The sequence below is a fragment of the Canis lupus genome, chromosome 8 (genome assembly GCF_003254725.2).
Source record: "Canis lupus dingo isolate Sandy chromosome 8, ASM325472v2, whole genome shotgun sequence".
NCBI classification, from domain to species: domain Eukaryota; kingdom Metazoa; phylum Chordata; class Mammalia; order Carnivora; family Canidae; genus Canis; species Canis lupus.
This window is the reverse complement of record NC_064250.1, coordinates 833,146-844,254: the sequence shown is the minus strand read 5'-3', so window position 1 is coordinate 844,254 and position 11,109 is coordinate 833,146. Positions and strand designations below refer to the sequence as shown.

General features: G+C 37.8%; 1 pseudogene; it reads right to left on the bottom strand.

The window, feature by feature from the left end:
* Window positions 1-5,276: 5,276 nt before the first annotated feature.
* On the bottom strand, window positions 5,277-6,161 carry LOC112672711 (olfactory receptor 4K13-like; annotated as a pseudogene).
* Window positions 6,162-11,109: the final 4,948 nt, after the last annotated feature.

Genomic DNA, 11,109 nt, shown 5'->3' with positions numbered 1-11,109 from the left:
ACCATTCGAATGGTAAATGGTTCTCCAACCTTTTATTTTCAGGCTGTAGGTGTCCTTCTGTCTAAAATGAGTCTCTTGTAGACAGCAAATAGATGGGTCCTGCTTTTTTATCCAGTCTGAAACCCTGCGCCTTTTGATGGGGTCGTTAAGCCCGTTCACGTTCAGAGTTACTATTGAGAGATATGAGTTTAGTGTCATCATGATATCTATTCAGTCCTTGTTTTTGTGGACTGTTCCACTGAACTTCTTCTTAAAGGGGAATTTTAAGAGGCCCCCTTAAAATTTCTTGCAGAGCTGGTTTGGAGGTCACATATTCTTTCAGTTCCTGCCTGTCTTGGAAGCTCTTTATCTCTCCTTCCATTTTGAATGAGAGCCTTGCTGGGTAAAGCATTCTTGGTTGCATGTTCTTCTCATTTAGGACCCTGAATATATCCTGCCAGCCCTTTCTGGCCCGCCAGGTCGCTGTGGAGAGGTCTGCTGTTACCCTATTGCTCCTCCCCATAAAGGTCAGCGATTTCTCCTCTCTTGCTGCTTTAAGGATCTTCTCTTTATCTTTGGAATTTGCAAGCTTCACTATTAAATGTCGAGGTGTTGGACGGTTTTTATTGATTTTAGGGGGGTGATCTCTCTATTTCCTGGATCTGAATGCCTGTTTCTCTTCCCAGATTAGGAAAGTTTTCAGCTATGATTTGTTCAAATACATATTCTGGCCCTCTGTCCATTTCAGCACCCTCGGGAACCCCAATTAAACGTAGGTTTTTCTTCCTCAGGCTGTCGTTTATTTCCCTTAATCTGTCTTCATGGTCTTTTGTCTGTCTCTTTTTTCCTCAGTTTCCCTCTTTGCCATCAACTTGTCTTCTATGTCACTCACTCATTCTTCCACCTGTTAACCCTCGTTGTTAGGACTTCTAGTTTGGATTGCATCTCATTCAATTGATTTTTAATTTCTGCCTGATTGGATCTAAATTCTGCAGTCATGAAGTCTCTTGAGTCCTTTATGCTTTTTTCTAGAGCCACCAGTAGCTGTATATTAGTGCTTCTGAATTGGCTTTCTGACATTGAATTGTAATCCAGATTTTGTAACTCTGTGGGAGAAAGGACTGTTTCTGATTCTTTCTTTTGAGGTGAGATTTTCCTTATAGTCATTTTGCTCAGTGCAGAGTGGCCAAAAACAAGTTGTATCGGGAAAAGGAGAAAAAGAGAGAGAGATAAAGAAAGAAAAGAAAAAGAAAAAAGAAAAAAGGAAGAAAAAAGGAAGAATGAGAAGAAATGAGAAAGAAAAAGAAAGAAAGGTGAAAAAAAAAAGGGTGGGGGAAGCAAACAAATCAAAAAGAAAAAAAAAACCACGGGGGTGTATCTTCTGATTCTGTATACTTTCAGTCCTTTGGCTTCCTCTGGACCTTGTCCTTCTAGCTGGTCTTCTGGGGGAGGGGCCTGTTGTGCTGATTTTCAGGTGTCAGCACTTGGGGAAGCTGCTCTGCCCCTGCCTGGTGCAGGGCTCAGTGGGGGTTGTTTACCCCGCCCCCAGTGGCGGGGCCAGCTCTCCAGCCCGGAGTCAGCTCCCACAGGAACTCTGGAGCTCTCAGTCTGCAGGGCCTGGAGGCTCCGGGGCGGGGCCGCTGATCTGCTCAGCTCGGGGCAGGAGCGTCCTCGCTGTCCTGGGCCCTCCCTGTCTCTGCCTGTGGGGGGAAGCCGGATTCTGGGCTGTGTCCCGGCGCCCTGGGCTCCGGGGCCTGCGCTGTTGGATTCGCGCTCCCGCCCTGCAGCCCCCTCCGCGGAGCCGCCCCCGAGCCCCCCGAGCTGCTCCGGGTCCAGCCGTGTGCGCTGCAGCCCTTAGGGAGCTCGGCGCACTCTCCCGGGGCACAGGTGTCTGTTAGTGTCCCCGGGAGCCCGAGGGCATCCCCGCCCTCCTGGGTCCTGCTCCAACTCCCTGCGAGCCCCTTTCCGCCCGGGAAGGTCGGTGCAGCTCCTGCTTCTCCGGGACGGGGCTCTCCTGTCCTGGGGACACTCGCCCTGGCCTTAGTCCGGCTCCTCGCGGGGCCCCTCCCCCTTGGAGGCCTTTTGTTTCTTTATTTTTTCCCCGTCTTCCTACCTTGATAGAAGCGCGAACTCTTCTCACTGTAGCATTCCAGCTGCTCTGTCTTTAAATCTTAGGCCGAATTCGTAGATTTTCAGGATGATTTGAAGGTTATTTAGGTAATTTGGTGGGGACAGGTGACTTGGGGACCCTACTCTTCCGCCGTTTTGCCCCTCCTCCCCCCTCTGTTATATTTTAAGGAATTTCTAGATTTGGGGAAGGAGGCTATTTATAAATTTGGCTTCCAGAATATGGTTAGCACTGATTCAGTTAGCACAGAATTATAAAGATGTACAGAGCTTCTAAAAACAGACTAGTTGGTATTCTTTTCTTTCCCTTCTAGCTGTCGAAAGTTAGACAAGTTGTCAAAGTCTTCTGCCTCCGTTCCCTCATACATAAAATGGGGATGAAAACAGTACCTCACTCATTGAGGAACTCATATACTTCCTTAGGCAGCCTAATTCTTTACTTAATTTTTCAAACACTATCTTTTAGATACATACAGAAGAAGTCCTAGTAGCCACTCTCTTTAGTAGCCTCAAACAAGTCCTTCTTTCCTTTAGAAACATCAACCTATTTGGCCAATTATGCTCAAAGTAAAATCATTTGGGAGAGCAAATCTAACCAAAGGGTTCAGTCTTGCAAATTAAAATGATGAGAAGTAATACGTATTTTTAGTTTTCTTGAATTTGGAAGGATCATTCTCCACTTTTAGGGAAGTTAAAGACTTAGTTTTGTAAATCCATGGTAGGCAATAGATTGGAAAATCATGAATGATGCTTTTGACATGCAGATAATTTCTAGGTACTTGTCTGCCTTTATTTTTTTTTCAGAAGACTATAATTCTTAATAATGATTTAATGAGTTGTGACATCCCCTGGAATTCTGGAGTTGGCTGAAGGATACTATAGGATAGGAAGCCTTTAAAATAACATTAAAATTTGTGGAAATGGCTATATTTGGTATTGGTGAGATGGTAATCACCATGACTGCCACCTTGGAAGAAATAGGCTGCATATAGATTGCCCACTGGGGGATTGGAAAGACTCCAGACAATTATAAATCCTCCTTCCAGAACATGAAAGACTCCTAACTCTGGGTAACTAACTAGGGGTGGTGGAAGGGGAGGTGGGCGGGGGGTGGGGGTGACTGGGTGACAGGCACTGAGGTGGGCACTTAACGGGATGAGCACTGGGTGTTATTCTATATGTTGGCAAGTTGAACACCAATAAAAAATAAATTAAAAAATAAAAATAAATAAACAAAATAAATCCTCCTTCCTAATTCTTGGTATTGCTAAAGCTACAAAGGAAAACACGGGAGATTGCAACCACTAGATGGCAGGAAGCTTCTTGTAAACTTTTTCCAGTTTTTGTTGAGAGTTGTAAGCAATCAAATTTAGATTCATTTTCTTAGCTTTCTTCTACAACTAAAAATGATTTACCTCTACCCACTGGAAATATTGACATTAGCCCCCTAAAATTAGTAGGTTTTTCCATGTCAAATAAGCCAAGAGCAATTGGTAGTTGTTCCTATCCAAAACATTAGTGAAAGGGAATAAAGGGAAAGGAGAGAAGATTAGTGAAAATATCAGTGAGGGTGACAAAACATGAGAAACCTAACTTTGGGAAATGAAGAACAAGGGGTAGTGGAAGGGGAGGTGGGCGTGGGGTTGGGGTGACTGGGTCATGGGCACTGAGGGGGGCACTTGGTGGGATGAGCACTGGGTGTTATGCTAAATGTTGGCAAATTGAACTCCAATCAAAAATTTTTTAAAGTGTCATTTTTATAAAAATATGTTAAATTTTCTCCATATTATATAAAAATATTAAAATTAGTAATTCTCCCTACTAGAGTACAGTTGTGTCAGACATTTTATGACATATATCTGTTTTGTCCTTTGGCATTCAGGAAAAATTTCAAAATGTATTAAGTACTAGACATGTCATGAACTAAAATATGAAATAAGATATTGAAAAATAATAGGAAAATTAGATTATCATAGTTGAAACGTTATAGTCTAAGCCCCCAAAATTGACTAAAAATTTCAATGAATTAGTGTTTAGGTCAGTGGCTAATTTCAAATAAATATATATATAAGTATCCATTTTCTACATTCCAGAAATATAAAAATGTTACAAGTAAAAAGGACTTCTAAAAAAACCTAAATTAAGTAATTCATAAGATTAAAATTTTCAGTACTGAATAAAAAAAGTTACAAAATATTACTGGGGGATACAAAAGAAGGCCTGAATAAATGCAGAAATAAACCATGCTCTAGGATTAAAAAGACCAATATTGTCAATATTGTATTTCTTCCTAAATCAATGTATAAAAGTAATGCATATATAATTACTTAGCATTCATATCATTTGATAAAATCATTCTATTTAAATTCAATGAATAATTGACCTGGTTTCAAGACAATTTGAGGAAGAATAGCAATGAGGATACTTAAGAGATATTAAAATGTGACACTGATTTATAATGATAAACACAACTTGCTATTGAATGAATCTCAAAGGCATTATGCTGAGTGAAAAAAGCCATGCTCAAAAGGCTATTTACTACTCCACACGGCAAAGAAAAAAATAAGCAAATTAAAGGACAACCTATGGAATTGGAGATATTTGCAAATGACATACCTGATAAAGAGTTAGTATCCAACATATATAAAAAAGGAACCCAGCTCAACCCCAAAACCCCAAATAATCCAATTACAAAATGGGCAGGAGACATGAATAGATATTTTTCCCAAGAAGACATCCAGGTGGCTAACAGACACCTGAAAAGATCCTAAGTATTACTCATCATCACGGGAATGCAAATCAAAACTATAGACATACCACCTCACACCTGTCAAGAATGGCTAAAATTAACAACACAAGAAAATTATTTCTTGTGCAGGTGAGGATGTAGAAAAAAGTTAACCCTCTTGGAAATGCAAATTGGTGCAGCCACTCTAGAAAACAATATGGAGGTTCCTCAAATAATTAACGATCTAAGACCCAGCAATTACACTACTAGATATTTACCCAAAGAAGGCAAAAATACTTAATTCAGTATTTATACCATCACAATCTACAACAGCCAAATTATGGAAACAGCCCAAGTGTCCATAGACTGATGAATGGATAGGAAGAAGGATGGAGATATATATACATATATCTATATATATAATCTCGAGTCCTTATCTTCTTTATGGCTCTTTTACTTCTTGATTCCTTAATGGATAAATAATAGGATTTAAGAGAGGTGTGATAATTGATAATTGTATAAAACACGGAAAGAATTTTATCTACAGAATATCTGCTGAAGGGCCATACATAGATAAAGACACATGGGGCAAAGAAGACAGTGACAACTGTGATGTGTGCTGACAGAGTGGAGAAGGCCTTGGCTGAACCACAGGCAGCATAGTGCCTGACTGAGTATATGATGATCGTGTAGGAGACAAGCAAGAGGAGGAAGCAGATCAGGGACAGGAGGCCACTGTCAGCAATGGCCAGCAATTGTAGAAGGTAGGCAAGTTTGATCACAAGAGGAAGGTCACAGAAAAAACTGTCCACCACACTGGGACACAGAAGGGCAAATTCAACATGAAAGCCATTTGACTAGACCAGTGCACAAAGCCAACTGCGTAGGAAGATAACAGCAGCCCAACAAGCACTTGCGGGCTCATGATGGTCATGTAATGGAGGGGTTTGCATATGGCAATATACCTGTCTACTGCCATGGCTACAAGCAACATCATCTCATTCCCACCTAGGAGGTACATGAAGAGCATCTGAGAATAACATCCCCAACAAGAGATGGTCTTCTGTTTTTGGAGGAAACCCACAATAATCTTAGGGGTAGCAAAAGAAGCTAGGATCATATCAATACAGGACATATTGATAAGCAGAAAGTACATTTGTGTGTGAAGGCATGAGTCAAAGGTCACTGTGACCAAAATTAGGTTTCCTAACACAATCCCAGCATAGACCACAGAGAATCTTACAAAGAACAGAATCTGAAGATTCTGAGATTTGGAAAGTCCCAGCAAAATGAACTCAGATACCACTGAATGGTTTGCCCTTTCCATGTTGTCAACTTTATCCCAATCATAATCAAAATGAGTGAGAATCGTAAGTGGAAAAGTTATGTATACAAATAGGATGGCTCATGGTGGTATCTAATTTGATACTTAGACTAGGTACCTAAACTTAAAGCACCTCTCACTTTTGGGAGATTTTGTTGGTCAGTGGTGTCTGAAATGGCCCAGATAAGTGTACCAAATAGCAAGGAGAGTTCAGAATATACATTTCTGAAAGACAAAAATAAAAGCACATGAAATCACAATCATATAGGCTGTGAACTTGGAGTCCAAAGACCTTGATACCTACCTGAGTTGCTAACTAGGGCAACACAGGACAAGTATCTCCCTTTGAGAGTTAAGGTTCCTCCTCAGTAAAATACATGATACTGAATGCCTCTTTGTGCTTTATAGAGATCTCTATAAATAAGGTAATGATAATGCTGGGTTCTACATTCACAGAATAATATTGAGTTTCTTAACCTGGAAATGATAAATGTGGAAAATACAGCAAGAATTCTAAAGATCCATATTTTGAAAGTGATTCTGTTAAAGAACTGTTAATTAAGCCTTAAATTAAGTTCTGTTTCTAAGATTTTAGGTTATGAGAAATCTATGTTCCATTCTTGCATGAATCCTTCACAGCTCATAGTAGCATCAGTTATGGTCATTGCACATTTTGTAGAATCAAAAAAAGAATATATATATATATATGTACATATATAATATGCATATATCACATATATAATATGTAAATAATATATACTTTAAATAATATATGCCATGTTTTAATATATAATACATATATTTATATATTAATATATTTACATATATATTAACCATATATAAAGCATTCACTCAACATTTAACATTATTCACATCAAATGTCTCTTCTAGGATTTAAGCAGAAAATAACAAGGATGCACAAATCCACAGCCAAATGGAACTGAACTTATCTTTTTCTGTTTGTATTCATTCATTCTCTTGTTTATGGCTTTAAAGAGGATTGCTGTTTGGATTACACATTTTTATTCATCACAAGCTTCAAAATGACAAAATGAGATAGCTTGAGGTAACTGATTTATGTGGTTAATAGAAATAGAGTTTTTCAATATGGTCATCTAAATTTGTGCTATAGCTTTTCCATCACCCCACGCTTATAACAACAATGGTTTTACTTGTTTTGCTCTAAAAAATTTAGTCATAACTAATGGTTTCTCAATTATCTAGATTCTTATAAAGCTCCTTCAGTAAATAAATTATAGTCTTCCTTTTGTGCCATTAATAATTACCAGAGTGGAGAAAATACTTTCATGGGAAAATGCATCATGTGAATCCCAGGAATAGCCTTGCATCTCCTTTTCCTGTATTTCCATTCATTTCCTGCAATTTATATTCCCAATCATCAGAAACATAAGGAAGAACCATAATTATGCTGTACACTCTTTCTCTGAGACAATCCCATGGGTCCATTAATCCAATGAGGGATCTATTTTTCCCTATGTTCACATATCGTCTAGTAAATTCCCTATTCTAAAAACCTTAGGTTGATGCAGAGTCTTATTAAGTATGTAATATTAATATTTTTCTCTTTATTTCATTGGGTTAGCCTTATATAATTAGATTATAAATCTAATCATGAATTAAGGGCTTCAAAAACATTGATGCTATTATTGGACTCAGCTGAACTTCTAGAAATCTTAAACATATAAAAGTACTAAGTAATTTATACACAAACACACTCCTTTCATCACTATTTATAATTTAAAAATATAGAAACTTTCTAAATAGCTCATTTATTCCATCTCTGTGTCAAAGACCTGCTATGCATCCAGAACTATGCAATACACTAAGGATATTTATGGACCAATTTTAATCAATTAAAAGGAAAGGGTAATTGACCTATGTAGAACATTTTAAGTGATATATATTAGTGAGGGAGGAAAATGTTCATACTGTATTGTTAAATAGAAATAACCTGAATATGAAATTATTTGCAAAGAATGATTAGACCTATTTTTTTAAAAAAAAGAAATTGTGAAAAGTATGCAAATAATAAGGAAAAAAGAGGGCACTTCAAAAGAGCACACTCAAGTAACGATTGAATTGCACTTTTTTCTACCTACTTTTATCTATCATTAAATTTTCATTGCTGTCTATTACTTTAATAATGGAAAAGAGAAATGCACACAGAATAATGGAGGTAAATACTATTATGTCTACTACTGGACCAAACAAAATATATAAAAAAGCAAACAAGTCGCTTAAAACAAAACAAAACACGTGATGGGACATGTCAAAGAGACACAGGAGCCAACTAAAAGAGAACTCCCAAGGGACAAAGCTGGAACAATTTGTGTAACCAAATAAATAAAGTAGTATTGGATTATAACCCAGAGTGTAAAATAAGGGTTCATGAGTATACACTGGTATAAATAAATAATTCAACAAATAAGTAGAGATGAGAAAAATTTCCCATGAAGGAGAATTCCAAATATTTTATGTAAATATTTTGAGTTCAAAGAGGTGAAGCCTAGCACCCCACTCCTTAAGTGTTCCCTGTACATACTTCCTTTCAAAGGAAAGTATGAGAGGAAGGTAAAATGTTAACTTGAGAGTGAAGAAACATGAAAAAGACAGTCTCACCCAGGTGATAAAAGTCGACATCAGCAACAGTGGTTATTCTCTCTGTCAGTATGTACACTTAATAGGATAAGATGACACTTATCTCTGTGGTCTTCCTCCCCAAAATCATTAACCCCAGTCTAATCATTAGGAAATATCAACACATTCCAAAGCAAGGGCATCTTCTAAAATACTCAACCAGTAACACTAATACCTTAATGGTGATCAAAAATGAAGAGAGTCTGAGAAACTGTCACAGCCAAGAGAAGCCTGAGGAGACATGAGGACTAAATCTAATGTGGTATCCTGGGTGGGATCCTGGAATAGAAAAAAGGACATTAAGTAAAAACTGAGGAAATCTGAATAAAGTGTGGACTTTAGTTAATAATAATGTATCAATATCAACTCATTAGTTGCATACTGGATTCAAGGTATATGGGAACTCCCACTACTCTCTGAAATTTTTCTATAAATCTAACACTATTCTAAAGATAAAGTTTGTACAAAAGATTTTAAAAACATATTATGAGCAGCTATAAGCCAATAAATTAGGCAATCTAGAAGAAATGGACACATTTCTAGGAAACCACAAACTACCAAAACTGGAACAGGAAGAAATAGAAAACCTGAACAGGCCAATAACCAGGGAGGAAATTGAAGCAGTCATCAAAAACCTCCCAAGAACACAAAAGTCCAGAGCCAGATGGCTTCCCTGGGGAATTCTATCAAACGTTTAAAGAAGAAACCATACCTATTCTCCTAAAGCTGTTTGGAAAGATAGAAAGAGATGGAATACTTCGAAACTTGTTCTATGAGGCCAGCATCACCTTAATTCCCAAACCAGACAAAGACCCTACCAAAAAAGAGAATTATAGACCAATATCCTTGATGAACATGGATGCAAAAATTCTCTACAAGATACTAGCCAATAGGATACAACATACATTAAGAAGATTATTCACCATGACCAAGTGGGATTTATCCCTGGGATGCAAGGCTGGTTCAACACTTGTAAAACAATCAATGTGATTGATCATATCAGCAAGAGAAAAAAATAAGAACCATAGGATCCTCTCAATAGATGTAGAGAAAGCATTTGACAAAATACAGCATCCATTCCCGATCAAAACTCTTCAGAGTGTAGGGATAGAGGGAACATTCCTCAACATCTTAAAAACCATCTATGAAAAACACACAGCAAATATAATTCTCAGTGGGGAAGCACTGGGAGCCTTTCCCCTAAGATCAGGAACAAGACAGGGATGTCCACTCTCACCACTGCTATTCAACATAGTACTGGAAGTCCTAGCCTCAGCAATCAGACAACAAAAAGAAATAAAAGGCATTCAATTTGGCAAAGAAGAAGTCAAACTCTCCCTCTTCACCGATGACATGATACTCTACATAGAAAACCCAAGACTCCACCCCAAGATTTCTAGACCTCATACAGCAATTTGGCAGTGTGGCAGGATACAAAATAAATGCCCGGAAGTCAGTGGCATTTCTATACACTAACAATGTTAGAAACAATAGAAATGTGAACTTTATTGTTATTATTCCAAAAACATTTTGGGATAAGCTACTAGTGATATTAAGTATGGGATACATAGGTTTATTGAAAATCAGATTTTTTTCTGCTTTTTATGTTTGTTTTCTGTTTGATAGTCTATTTTGCATTAATCTACAATTTTCCCTAAAAGCACACTTCCTTTTTTCTTTATTCAAAAGAGATTATTTATTTATTTATTTATTTAATTTTTTTTTAATTTTAGAGAGAGCAAGAGAGAGCACACACACAGAGGGGAGTGGCTGTGGGAGAGGGAGAATCAGACTCCTCACTGAGCAGGGAGCCTGACATTACATGGGGCTCGATCCTAAAACCCTGAGATCATGACCTGAGCTGAAGGCAGATGCTTAACTGATTGAGCCACCAGGTACCCCAAGCACATTTTCACATATAAGTTACTAACCGTACATTATAGACACACCCACAAACACACACATACTTACATACACATTCTCCCCCACACATTTCCTAAGAGGGTGGAGGGAGCAAGGGACAATAGAAAAAAGAGAAAAATTTTGTTTTCAAGGGAAACATTTTGACATCTGACCAGCATTCCCTCTTCCTGCAGAAGCAAAGTTTCTTAACTTTCTTCTTACTGTAAATGATTTTCTGACTATTCTAAAATGGCTGAGAAGAAAGGTATATAAACCTTGAAATCAACAGACTAATGTATAGACTCAAGTGCAGTTAAACTATTAGAATTAGAAATTTACTCACAGGAGATCAAATGAATAAAAATCATGAAGAAAAAAGACAAATCAAGAT